Source organism: Anticarsia gemmatalis, chromosome 5 (genome assembly GCF_050436995.1).
Source record: "Anticarsia gemmatalis isolate Benzon Research Colony breed Stoneville strain chromosome 5, ilAntGemm2 primary, whole genome shotgun sequence".
Lineage (NCBI taxonomy): Eukaryota > Metazoa > Arthropoda > Insecta > Lepidoptera > Erebidae > Anticarsia > Anticarsia gemmatalis.
In genome coordinates this window covers 9,856,253-9,868,939 of record NC_134749.1, presented here as the reverse complement: position 1 = coordinate 9,868,939, position 12,687 = coordinate 9,856,253, and positions in this window count along the sequence as shown.

Genomic DNA, 12,687 nt, shown 5'->3' with positions numbered 1-12,687 from the left:
ATCTTAAAAGAAACAATCAGTTCCAACACAAACTCCCTGGCCCCTAAGTCTTTTATGACCAAAGACGTATAAATTTATTTTTATAAATTCACGTCTTTACCAAAAGAATGAGCTCGCTGGGGTCGAAGGGAGCCCCCGAACGAGGTAATTTGCATGTTATTATGAAACAAGTGAGGGAGCATTTCAATTTTGCTAGCTCATAAGACTTGAGCAATCGACTGAACTCATACCCTCATTAAAGTTTGGGCTGAGTTTTCTCGCGACAGGGCCGCTTCGGAATGTATGAGACCTATATTGTCTGAAAGTTTCGTCGTGTGGTATAAACCATGAGCCGACGAACTTTCCAACAAGAATATCCCGAGCGAGGACGTATTTGTTATGTCATATTATTGCGGTTATTCGCATGTATGTGTCGTTAGAAACATGCGACTTTGCATGGTACGTAATTATAAAACTAACTTGTTATGGTGTTCTATATTTAGAAATGGAAGCAACATGCGTTTGTGTAACGTTTATATAGGTTATTTAATTTATTGGTGTTAAGAAAACACATTGTGTAAGTTTACGTCATGATGATGTATTTATGGGTTCACTCTGGCATATAAAGAACAAAAAAGTTTGTAGTGGGTTTTTCTTATCAAATAAGAAAACGTCTACGCTACTCAAATAAACTACAGAGGTCAGCAGACATTCCAAACTTTTATTCTGAACTTGGAGTTAATGATATTGACGGGCGGCGCACTTATCTGAATTCGTCCCTGTTTCTCAAGCGGTCTCGTTAATTCTCCGTCTTGTCAGGAACTTCTCACTTTTACAGACATTGTTATTCTTGTCTCGGGGCCCGACTAGATTGACTAGCGACTGGTTTCGGGGGCAAAAAATCACAGGTCCGTAGTACACGAGGATAATCGAGCCTCTCAAATGTCTCTTTTCGAACTACTTTATTTAAAGTGAAGGATAATTTTATGTATGAGACACGAAGTTTTGAAAGAAAACGTTTGTGATTCTTTATTTCAAACGGCTGATGTAGGGATAGAGTGAAGTTGTGTAACGTCTGACCATCGTGCTCTATTGTACATTACAATGAGATCTCTGACTCGTGTATCGTCTTCGATGGAAGATTCTTCGGAGACTTTCAAGATCAAAGTACTAGTAAAATGTCTACGACTGTTTATAAACAAAATTAAGACTAAACTTTTAATCTGTAATTTTTTTTTTCAAAAGAAGGTCGGTAAATCTCCTACCAGCCTTTTAAGATCATGAGATAGAACATTATTAAAACAAAACAAGAAAGTACAAAACAAGTTTTCTTTCGGCAATTTGAGTCATTATATTTGACTAATGCCAAGATTCAAGAGAAAAAAATATTAAACGTTATTTCATTTTCAAATAACAGAAATATTTCAAGCAGTTTGTTAAATTTTCTACTTTGAAACGTAATTTCATCCGGCTGTAAGAAAAATAAATAAGAAGGTTCGTATCATTTTCCGTTCCGTCACGATTTCAAGATGGAGTGCGTTTCAGTCACGATGTCTTACGCTTTTTGCCTTTCTTTGTGACATGAAAATCTAAACCATTATCCTTTGCTGCTAGGGCGTCTGCTCTTGTCGTTTTATATTTGAAAAATGTGTTTTAAAGACTGAGTTCTTAGAATGAGAAGGCTTGTTGCTCGAAGTGATAGTTGATTCTGTAGTGTGTGATTGAATGGTTGTATGAGTGACTTTTAGTAGCTTACAAAAAAACTTTGCTTGTTAGAAGTTATTACAACGATAGAGGGTTTGATTCGTCACCCGTAAGTGTTGGTTTGACACGTACACTTAATTTGAAATGTAGCCACGTTACACGTAATTTGGACAAAATTTTACCAACGAATTATAAAAGTAGATATGTATGATAAAATACACGGAAACAGTCAGTAACTCTATACATACATAACATACAAAATTCAATGTAGACAATTTCTATCTTCGTAACCAACTTAATTCAATTCTCAGTAAATACAGCTCCATTTACAGGAAACGGACACTCCGAAACCCCAAAAATAAGGGACTAACTTATCTTTTTCACTACCCTCGAATAGTAGGATCTTATGTTTTAATAAAACGCGGTCACCATAGCGCAGAGTTAACCGCCCGTTGTTTCTTTTGTTGGTTGAAAGCCTTTGTGGGTAAGCGTTTCCGTGAAATGCTCGAGTTGGTAGGGTTGCTCGACCCGGCGGCACAATCTCAACTCACGCGTGCTGCGTGTGTGTATTCTGTGTGCTGTGTAATGACAGTGAACAAAAAGGATGAGATAGTGCATTTATTAATGCTGTAGTAGTACGAGTAGTAACGCAATGATAGTTTTTTGAGCAAATAACTCTCGATAGGTCACATAAGGGCCTGAAGTGTCTAGTATATTTTTAAACAGGTCACGAACCGTGTGGAGAAGAAAATAAAATGTGATTTATTTGAGAAATCTAGTAATATTTCTCCACGCAGTCCCCAGCATGACGTCATACTTATCTTTAGCATAGCTTCTTCTTTGACCACTCCTGTCGCTTTATTCCTAGGTTTGACTTTGATGCTACTATAGTAAGAGCAAGGTTGATGCTACCTTACAAAACTCCAAGACAAAATTCATTACTATGTCTTAGAGATAAACAAAACTCATAAAATGCTTAAAATGTCTATCAATAATACTAATATATATTCTTTCTTCATATATCATCTATGTCACGAATATTCATTCCTTCACATGAAGTAACTAACAACACAATACATACACAATACCTGTGTACAGTGTATAGCGCGACTGAAATGGACTAACAACCCACATACGCCGCGTATTTGGTTAACCCGCGTTGATTCAAGCCGCTACCATTCTAACCAAACAGCGATAACGTATAAACTGAATCATTATAACTCACTACTAGTATTTTTATCACTAGTTTAACTAGATTGAACTATGCGTACGTTAATTATAAACATGTGTTGTCATTAATTGTCCTATCCCGGCGGCAAAACCGAATGTGTGAAGATGAAGCCGATCGACAAAAGCCGAACAAGTGAGTCAAATCAGGTTTGTTGTTTGATAATAATTATACTAACGTGCCGAACCGAATATGTGTGTAGCAAGCCTTACGTTCTTATCCATGCTTTTATTCCTTAATCCATAATAAATTCTATATTACTTAGTACACTAAACAGTTCTCTCGACCAACAATTATACCGGAGTTACAACTACTTAGAATCAAAGAAAAGAATGATGGATAGATCATCGTTTCGATAAAACATTACGCTACAAAAACTTCCTTATTCCGTTTGTATGAGAGTACAGTCAAAACCAAAAATATGAATACACTATCACATTCTCAATCCTAGTTTTTATGGAAATGTCAAATGATAGAATCCGAAAACTGTAAAATGTTGAGTAAACATATTGATTCAATTATTGCTATTAGTCAACAATAAATACATACTAATACTTTGAAAACGGATGGTGGACTCAAGGCCTAACCTCTCCTTCATTCGGCAGCTGGAGCAAAAAAGTAATAATTTGAAGGTAATAAACATTGGCAATTTTACATTTTCGTGTTATAAAAATGCATTTAAAAATATGACAGACTGAACATATTTTTGCCTTAGACCGTACATACTGATATCGAAGCGGTACGTCGAATAGTTGGCCATCAATCTTGGCTTCATAAGGGAGGAATCTCACAATGCGGGCGCCTGCCAATATATTTGCTCCATTCGTTCGATACTCTACACTATTGGAATATTTCTGCTGATGGAGTGTTATGAAAAGTTTTCTGTTATTACTGTTTTATATGAAGTACATTTTTGATGAGTATAAAACGTTATAAATATTTTATTTAAACAACTTTCCGGTCGTAACTTCGTCTGTTAAAAAAATAATGTAGGTTAGAACCATCTGTGTGCCTTTCTTCAAAATCAACTGAGTAAGTTTTGTATGAAAGAACACCAAACATTTAAACAAACAATGGTGTGTGATTAGCTGATAGATTCGTAATCAATGATTGTGTTTATTATACCCCTATGCATTGAAATCACGCAGAATCGGTGTTGTGCCACATTAAAATAACTCTGGTCTGCCCTCTGCAATATATATTTTTGATCTATTGTAACAAAAATACGGATATATTTCTCATCATAAATTACAATATATCCGCGCACAATTTATGCAAATATCAATAAGCCTGTCAAACGTAGCAGTGATTGCGATCAGAATTTAATTTAGTCATACAGAATAATTCGATTTTACATATAGGTCGCATTCGCATCGTAACTCCGAAATTAACAATGTGTTGGTTCTGTTTTACATGTAAAGCCGTGCAGATATTTTACATAAATTACATGATAATCATATTACAAACTCATTGTAGCTTCATACAACTTTCTATGAGAAATGACTTGAAGAATACATTTTATGGCCGACTTTTTGAGGCAATTAATGATAAGCAATGTATTAAATAAAATAATTTTATGCACATTTTTACTAGTTATTTAAACAAGCTACATGTTTTACCCCCGGTTTCTGAATAAATTTAACGGTAGTTTATCTATTCAATAGCGTTTTTTTTGCATGAGTTTTGACACCATTGAATAGATAAACTGCCGCTAAATGTACCTCAGAAACCGGGGGTAAATCATCACAATTTTCTGAGAGCGATACACTTTTTCGACACACCGTTTCCTACATTAATCCAAGAAGTAAGAGGTACTGTGACTTTGATTTGAATATCGCCAATCTGAATGAATCGAGAGATAATTCCGGGCAGGCTGATAACTTACAAACATTAAGTACTACCTAAAGCAGCATTTCATTTTCCACAAAAAAAACGTACACCAGTTAACTAGACATCAGTAGATTCGTTTAAATATAGAAATCATTCATAAAGGGTCTATGGATTTTATAGTAAGTATCACAGCTCATTCAAAAAACTAATGACATCAGCCCAAGTTTCACTTATTACGTCCTATAATCGCCTCTATACAAGTTTCACAAAGGGAACTAGAGTCCTTACAATTGTTCTTAAGTTGTAAGCAGACTAATTTATTGTTGTCCCTTTCTAACAAAGGGTCTTTCTTTGACTGACGGCACGAGGAAACTTACCGTGCTTTGAAATTAATTAGCTGTTAATATCGCTGGTGTCTGATTGCGTAATTACTCAAGAATGTTGGTCCTTAAGAGATTACTTACTTGAAAAGTCAGCTGTTGCAGTAAGCATTGCAAAATAAAATCAGTGTCTAATATTCTATTAAACAGAAACCCAATAGAATTTAAAATAGTAATATTGTGTTTAATTCTAATGATTTAAAAATACCATATTCGGCACAAACAACAAACATGTCCAGTATTTTAATTTCATTCTACGACTATTTAGAAAAAAATAATTAAATACACTTTTAGAATATTAAAGTTACTGTTACGACAGATTCCATGATAGATTAATTTTCTGTTTACATCTGAAAAAAATATTATACTATTTGTGTAATTGAGTTGACTAAGTATTGCGTATGCAATTAAAATTACTCACTTTTTACATTATAAAAACGCAAGAATTTTTAAAATACGCGTTTCGGTATCAGGTTCTCGAACAACCTTATCTCTGAAACAAAAATTGAATAGCACTTATTGCACGACGAAGCCGAAACAATTCAGACTGAAGCCGGCTGTTTCCGAAAGCTGCTCACATTGTACTTGACAGTACACTATCTACAGAACACTGCTGCGAACGAAACGATATGCCTTTTTATTTCCTTTTACAATGAACGCTGAGACTCTAATGTATCGTGATCGAATTGTGTTAAGCGCGCAATGGTACTCAAATATGGTTAATACATGTTTTATACGGAACAGTGAATAGTGAAAATGAATTTTATGATCCAGTATTTTCATTTAATTTTAATGTTTTTAGGTTCTAAAACTTCCATGTTACCTTTGTAATAATATATAAATAGACAACATTATTTAACTTTTATTTGTTTATCAAAATTCGTTATTTACATAAGCTTAGATACAAGATAAATAGTATCATCATTGTCGCTAGCTTATGAATTTGACCCGGTTTAAGTTTAATTTAATGAAATACATATATAAAAAAACTACTGATTCAACTTGTAAACAAAGAATATGCAATCATTATACCTCGTAACACATCATAATACCTCAAAACATATTAAAACGTAGCTAATGTATCAATGTTACAGAATTATAATCCAATCATTCTACTTCGTTAGTTCGATTTTGTTCTACAGTTACAAAAAATCGGCTAGTACGCTTTTTAATCGGCTAAAGTGCTTCCAATTCAATTTACTAGCACACAACAGCGGTATTCTATTTCACGTTTTCCCCGAAATTCATAACGTTGTCGCGAAAACGTTCGCAATTTTTAATCTAAAATATACTTCGTGGTTTGTGCGTTGAAGTACCGAGTTGAAAATTTAATATGGCCAAAAAGAATGTAGTCGTGAACGCCAACACGGATATTAAGGTTTTGTTCCGTCTGAGTTAGAACTGAATGTGAGGAATGAGGCCAGATATTTTGGAATTCGGACAATATTGAGTTGTAACTTTTATAGCCTGCATTGTCTAGCCTATTGTGAATCTGGAGGCACAATATTAAGGCGTAACCGAGTTCCCTATATTCTTGACTTTCTTTTAAAAAAAAATAAACAATTTTAATTGAGTTGGTATCAGGAAATTACAACACAGTAAAATACTTAGATATTACTCACTAATAATGCAGAAATGATTCTTAAATAAATTACAGGATAAATGTTCCACGAGGTAATGTTTGACATTTTTGGCGACATCACTCAACTTATACTTATGTTCGTAGCGACGAGCAAAGTCCGGTAGCGACCCGGTGTCACTGACGACACGTACGCAGAACATTTGTTGCTTAATGTGTTCTAGGACTTGGCCGTACTATATCCCGTTAGTAATCCATCGTGAATCCTATTACTATAGAACACCACCTCAGCTAAACAAAATCCAACGCAATATCAAAACACGTCAGTCAAACCTTCCAACGCAAAATCCATTTTTAAAAATAATCGTTTTCTGCGCAAACACGGTGGGTAGGTCGCGGCGGCGCGCCCTCAACTTTTGACATCCATAAACGATGGATGGGCAAACAAAATGATGATGGAATGTCCCCGAGCTGTGGCCCACCTTACCGCGATACATCATGCCTGCATTTCCAGAGACACCGATACGGATATACATATTTTAATAGGTTTTCCTAGCTTCACGCTGCTTATACCGTGGGAGTAGGCAGAGGTGTATCAAATTACACCGACCTTTGAGCGTTTTTGATGCTGTTTTCATTCATATTATGTAATTGCATTTTAAAAATGTCAGAAAATATTTGGGCAATTAATATAAAAAAAATCAGTAAACGTTATTCATAGAAACTGTAACTTTAAAATTAATAAAGCCCAATTACAACTGATAATTTATAATTCATGAAACTATTTCCAATAAATATCAGTTATAAACTATCAGTTTAGTTGAATGTTTGAAACTATGAATGTTTTGGTTAAATCCACTTGACTTTATTGCTAGTATTATTAGGAACTAATAACACCATTTCACATTTTCTACCCACTCATTCGCCAAACAAAATACAAATATTATTGATTTTACAAACATCACCATTCACCAACTAACTAATTATTATCTGTATGTAGGCTCACAAAATGTTGGGTTCCCTGGGTATTTTCAACACATTAAATTACACTCGGTATAAAAATGGATCGTTCTACTGCATATAAATATGTATTATGTTACACAGCTATTGACATGCCACCATTCTCTGACAATTCTTTACTTTTATAGACTATCGAAAACCGGCTAACTATTGAAATAATGTATGAAGATCGCTGATCATATGTTTTTGCGGTTCCTGACTCTAACGGTCACCGTAGGAGCTATTTTCGCAGTTCATTTTACATGTCAAACTCTCGATATTTGATATTACCGACTGAAGAGGTTTGTGTTATTATAAGTAGGTAGTCGCGATAGTGTAGTAATATAAAGGTACAATGAATAAAACAATAAAATAACGACATTATAATTAGCAATTTAAATTGTTTATCTTAGTCGTCTTTTACATCAAAATTATGATTACGCATGAAACTAAAATCAAAATCAAAATCAAATCATTTATTCATTTAGGTCAAGTGCTGACGCTTATGATAGTCAATGATACAGAGAGTGAATTTACCGCCAGTTCGGAAGGTAGGGCCAATGAGAAGAGCTGGCAAGAAACTCCTGGCCACTCTTTTTAATCGCCAAATGATTTTAACAATATTTATGCTGGTATAAAACATTGATGATGTAAGTAGCTGCTACCTACCAACACTACCGAACACACTTTGGTCATAACATAAATTAAATCAATATATTAAGGTGCTAATAAACAAGATATAAATAGTATTGGAAGCATGATGGGAGCATCTACCCACATAATAATATAAATGAAATCATAAGAGGCATTTCAAGAGCATACTGTGGTAAAGGAAGTACAGTTAGTGAAACGTAGTTGCTTAAAAAAAAAATTATGGCAGTCACCACACCCAGGACGACCAGTCACCCCAAGCAGCACCCGTTCACGAGTATGACGCGTGGACCAGCCATCACCCCCTTCGCACATATTAGAGGGAAGGGGGTGACCCGGCACACGACGCCGCCGCAAGCAATGACATTTTAGTGAGCATGACGAACCTTGGCATGGGAGCCCACCATTTCAATGAAAAAAAAGAAAAATGAATACCACTGAGACTCGTGCAATACCTCTCTGTTACAGAGTTGAAATGACTGATTAATGTTTATACAATGCAAAGATGTATATATAAATATATAGATATTTAATCTCGATTTCTGTAGAACGCGTAACTAACTAATCCCATGTTTTCTTATCCATTAAGTAATCGTCAACCTTATAATAACCCCTTTTAATAAGATGATCTTTAACAACTACTTTGAATTTTTGTTGGGGAAGATCCATAACACTGCTAGGGAGTTTGTTATACAACCGAACACCAAGACCTGCAAATGAGTTGTGTACTTTTTGCAATCTATTGCAGGGACCTACTAATTTGTGCTTATTTCTGGTATTAATGTTATGAATGTCACTATTCTTAGCAAACGAATTTATGTTTTGTTTGATGAACATCAAATTTGCAAAAATATACTGTGATGCCACCGTCAGTATGCCTATTTTCCCAAATACATCCCGCAGAGAGTCCCGCGCTCCTAAGCCGTAAATAGCGCGAATTGCTCTTTTTTGAATTACGAAAATTGTGTCTATATCAGCAGCTCTGCCCCAAAGTAGAATACCGTAGGACAAAACGCTGTGAAAATAACCAAAGTAAACCAGTCTTGCCGCATCTACACCAGCAAACTGTCTTACTTTTCTTATCGCATAGGCTGCGGAGCTGAGCCTGCCCGCGAGCTTTGTTATTTGGGTGCCCCATTGGAGCTTATTATCTAAATCTATACCTAGGAAGGTTGCGGAATTGACCATTTCTAATACCTCACCATTTAGAACTACGTTCGTACCTAGATTCCTAGCGTTGGGCATGGTAAATCTAATGCATTTGGTTTTCCTTGAATTTAACAACAAATTGTTGGCTGTAAACCAATTGAGAACCTGTGTAAGAGCACCATTTACATCGTCAAAATCAGTTTTCTTACGATCTACTTTAAATATAAGCGACGTATCATCAGCAAATAGTACGATATCACACAGATCCTGTACCTGATGTGGCAAATCATTAATATAAACCAGAAAAAGGAACGGACCAAGGATAGAGCCCTGTGGTACCCCGAGACTAACCGCAGATCCAGTGGATCTTGACCCATTTATGTCTGTATAATGCACTCTCTCAGACAAGTAGGATGCAAGTAAGTCAAGTGCCACATCCCCAATTCCATAGTACTTAAGTTTATATAAAAGAGTATTGTGGTCAACACAATCAAACGCTTTGGAGAGATCGCAAAATACCCCAATAGCATCCTGCGACATCTCCCAAGCATCGAAAATATGCCTAATAAGTGTGACCCCTGCATCGATGGTAGATCGACCCTTTGTAAAGCCAAACTGTTTGCTGTGGAGTAAATTATACAAACTGAAATGGCTTTCTAGTTGCTCTAATATAGCCCTTTCAAATATTTTGCTAATAGCAGGCAAGATGGATATTGGCCTAAAGTTACTGGGCTCAGTTTTACATCCGTTTTTAAATAATTACAATAACTTGGTCTCCAAGCAATAAAAAGCGTGATTCACCTTTTTAAGCAGACGTTATTTAAACGTAATGTAAAAGATAAACACTGACATTAAATTCGTGAACGTAGAGAGACAAAATTAATGCCACCTGTCTACAGCCTCGTATAAATTATGAGAAGAAATTATTCACAAAAATTCTTCGTGAGGACAATAGGACACGTTTAAAAAATATCACGAAAAGCGTAAGACAATGCTTATAGATAAAAAAATAAAGCTAAGAAAATATGAAAGGCAATTATTATATGATTAGAGATATACATGGATAAAGACTGTTTTTTGTTGTAAAACGTGTTCTGATGCTTATCTAGTAGACCTTATTTGATCAATAATTTTGCTTTCTAATCAAAATTAAATTTAAAAATAATGTTCAACCTTAATTTTGCCATTTATATGTGGGAAAAAGTATGTTGTCTGCCAATCTGTCGAATCGAAACTATCAGTCGAAATAAGTTTTCTGACGGCAGGAAAATTAGTTCTTATTTGAATAGTTGATGTGATATTTTGTAAGTTTGTAAAGTAACTTCTCAGAAAAACTCTGCCAATTAAAACTTTCCTTCATTTAGTTACAAGCTGTCTGTTTACTGGAATTTGTTGTGTTCTAGACTCTCAGAAAATAAAGCATAAGAACCTAAAGCAGGAATTGTTTCACGTATTATTATTTATTTGTTTTCATTAAGTACTCACGCCATGTTTCTAATTTAAGTACCTATATATTAAAATTCAAAGTCTTTCATCATTCTTTACAAGGAAAATTTCAGCCCCTCTAGCATCAAAACGTCTCTACCATCTTTCAACTATCATACATTTGAATGCAACCTTTTCTACCCAACACCTACACAGCCAAATATGCCCAATGACAAATGAAAAGCCAGGTAGCCTTCCCAATACATCATCTTCCGTGTCATTACGTGTTCAGGGCAGTAACGACGGCTAGCTCCATTGTGCTCAGTCCGCAGAGAATTTCCCTCAGGCATCGTAATATATACAGGTGTGATCTTTTTGCTTTTAGAATTCATTGCGATGTTGTGTTTATGAGGCTATTTTTTAGGGAAGGAGATGTATGGGTGTTTTGCCTGTCGTATCATTTTGCCTGACGAAGTGTATTATTAGAATTATGTGAAAGCCTTAGAAATGTTTTGGAAGTTTTATAAGTATTTTTATACTTTTACTGCATCTTTATACCTTTCTAGTTTCTTCTTTGTATGTAGAAGGAAACTCTAGTCAATTAAGTAAAAATTGTTTTCTTTGGAATCACAACTTTGCTAGAGGATCGTGTCGTAAACATGTTTGCGCAATCATCTATCGCCTACTTCATTATAGGGAAAGGTGATGATTCGCCACTTATTTGGCTGAACTTGACTTTGAAGTATAAAACGTTATCATATTTACTAAGGTACTATTGCTTTGTACCTAAACCAACATATCATCAACAAAGGCAGAACTCACACAAAATATGAAAGCATTTCACCTTACCTTTAGAGCTAGTTTATCCAGTCATAAATCAAGGGTAACCCACACATATCTGAATCTTCAGTCAACATATTACTAGTTTCACGCCGAGGAGACGTGACAAAACATACTCGCACATAACACCGGGCCACGGGTCCGTTTTCCACTTCACTTGAGTAATTGCTTAACTTTACAGCAGCCTGGGGTACACCAAACTGAGTATGTATGGGCCATAGAAATCGCGATACTTGGGGTGGTCAGCGATGTAGTAGGTTATAATAGGAAGAGAAGCGTTTTGTGATGAATCCCAATAAACTCTCGTCACAGTAAGGCTAGATAGGTAGATAGATGCTATGTAAGTATATAAGGTAACACAGGTTTTTCTCCAAAAATGCGTATTAAACTTGATTTAAATTATTCGAATATGGTAAATATTACGCGATAACGCGATATCTTCACAGCTGTTTAAAGGCAATTCGTTCTAACAAACTAGCTTTACAAAATTATTTCAAAATTGATACATTTATGTAATTGATAAAATTTACATTTCTGACATCGTTGACAAATTAAGTTTCCATCGCCAAACGTTATAATGGCTGCTACTGCAAAATCGCCTTTCACTAACGCTTATAACAACGCATTTTCTATGGCCTTAAAGCAACAAAGAGCTATGATTAATTGAAGATAGATTTTGTTTCAGCTTTGACCCCGGCGACCTACGGACTTCGCTGTAAAGATTAATTCTAAGTTCTAGTCTGACATGTAAAATGGACTGTGACCTGTTATAATTGGGTGTTTTTTTCGTCATTACATAGAGTTGCGGGTCATTGTTATTAGGCTTAGATAACAAGGTTTATTTATCAGTAACGTGAGGTTTTTAGTGGTGTGTCTATTTGTGTATTTATATTTTTTCATGGTTTCGTACTATTTCAATATTT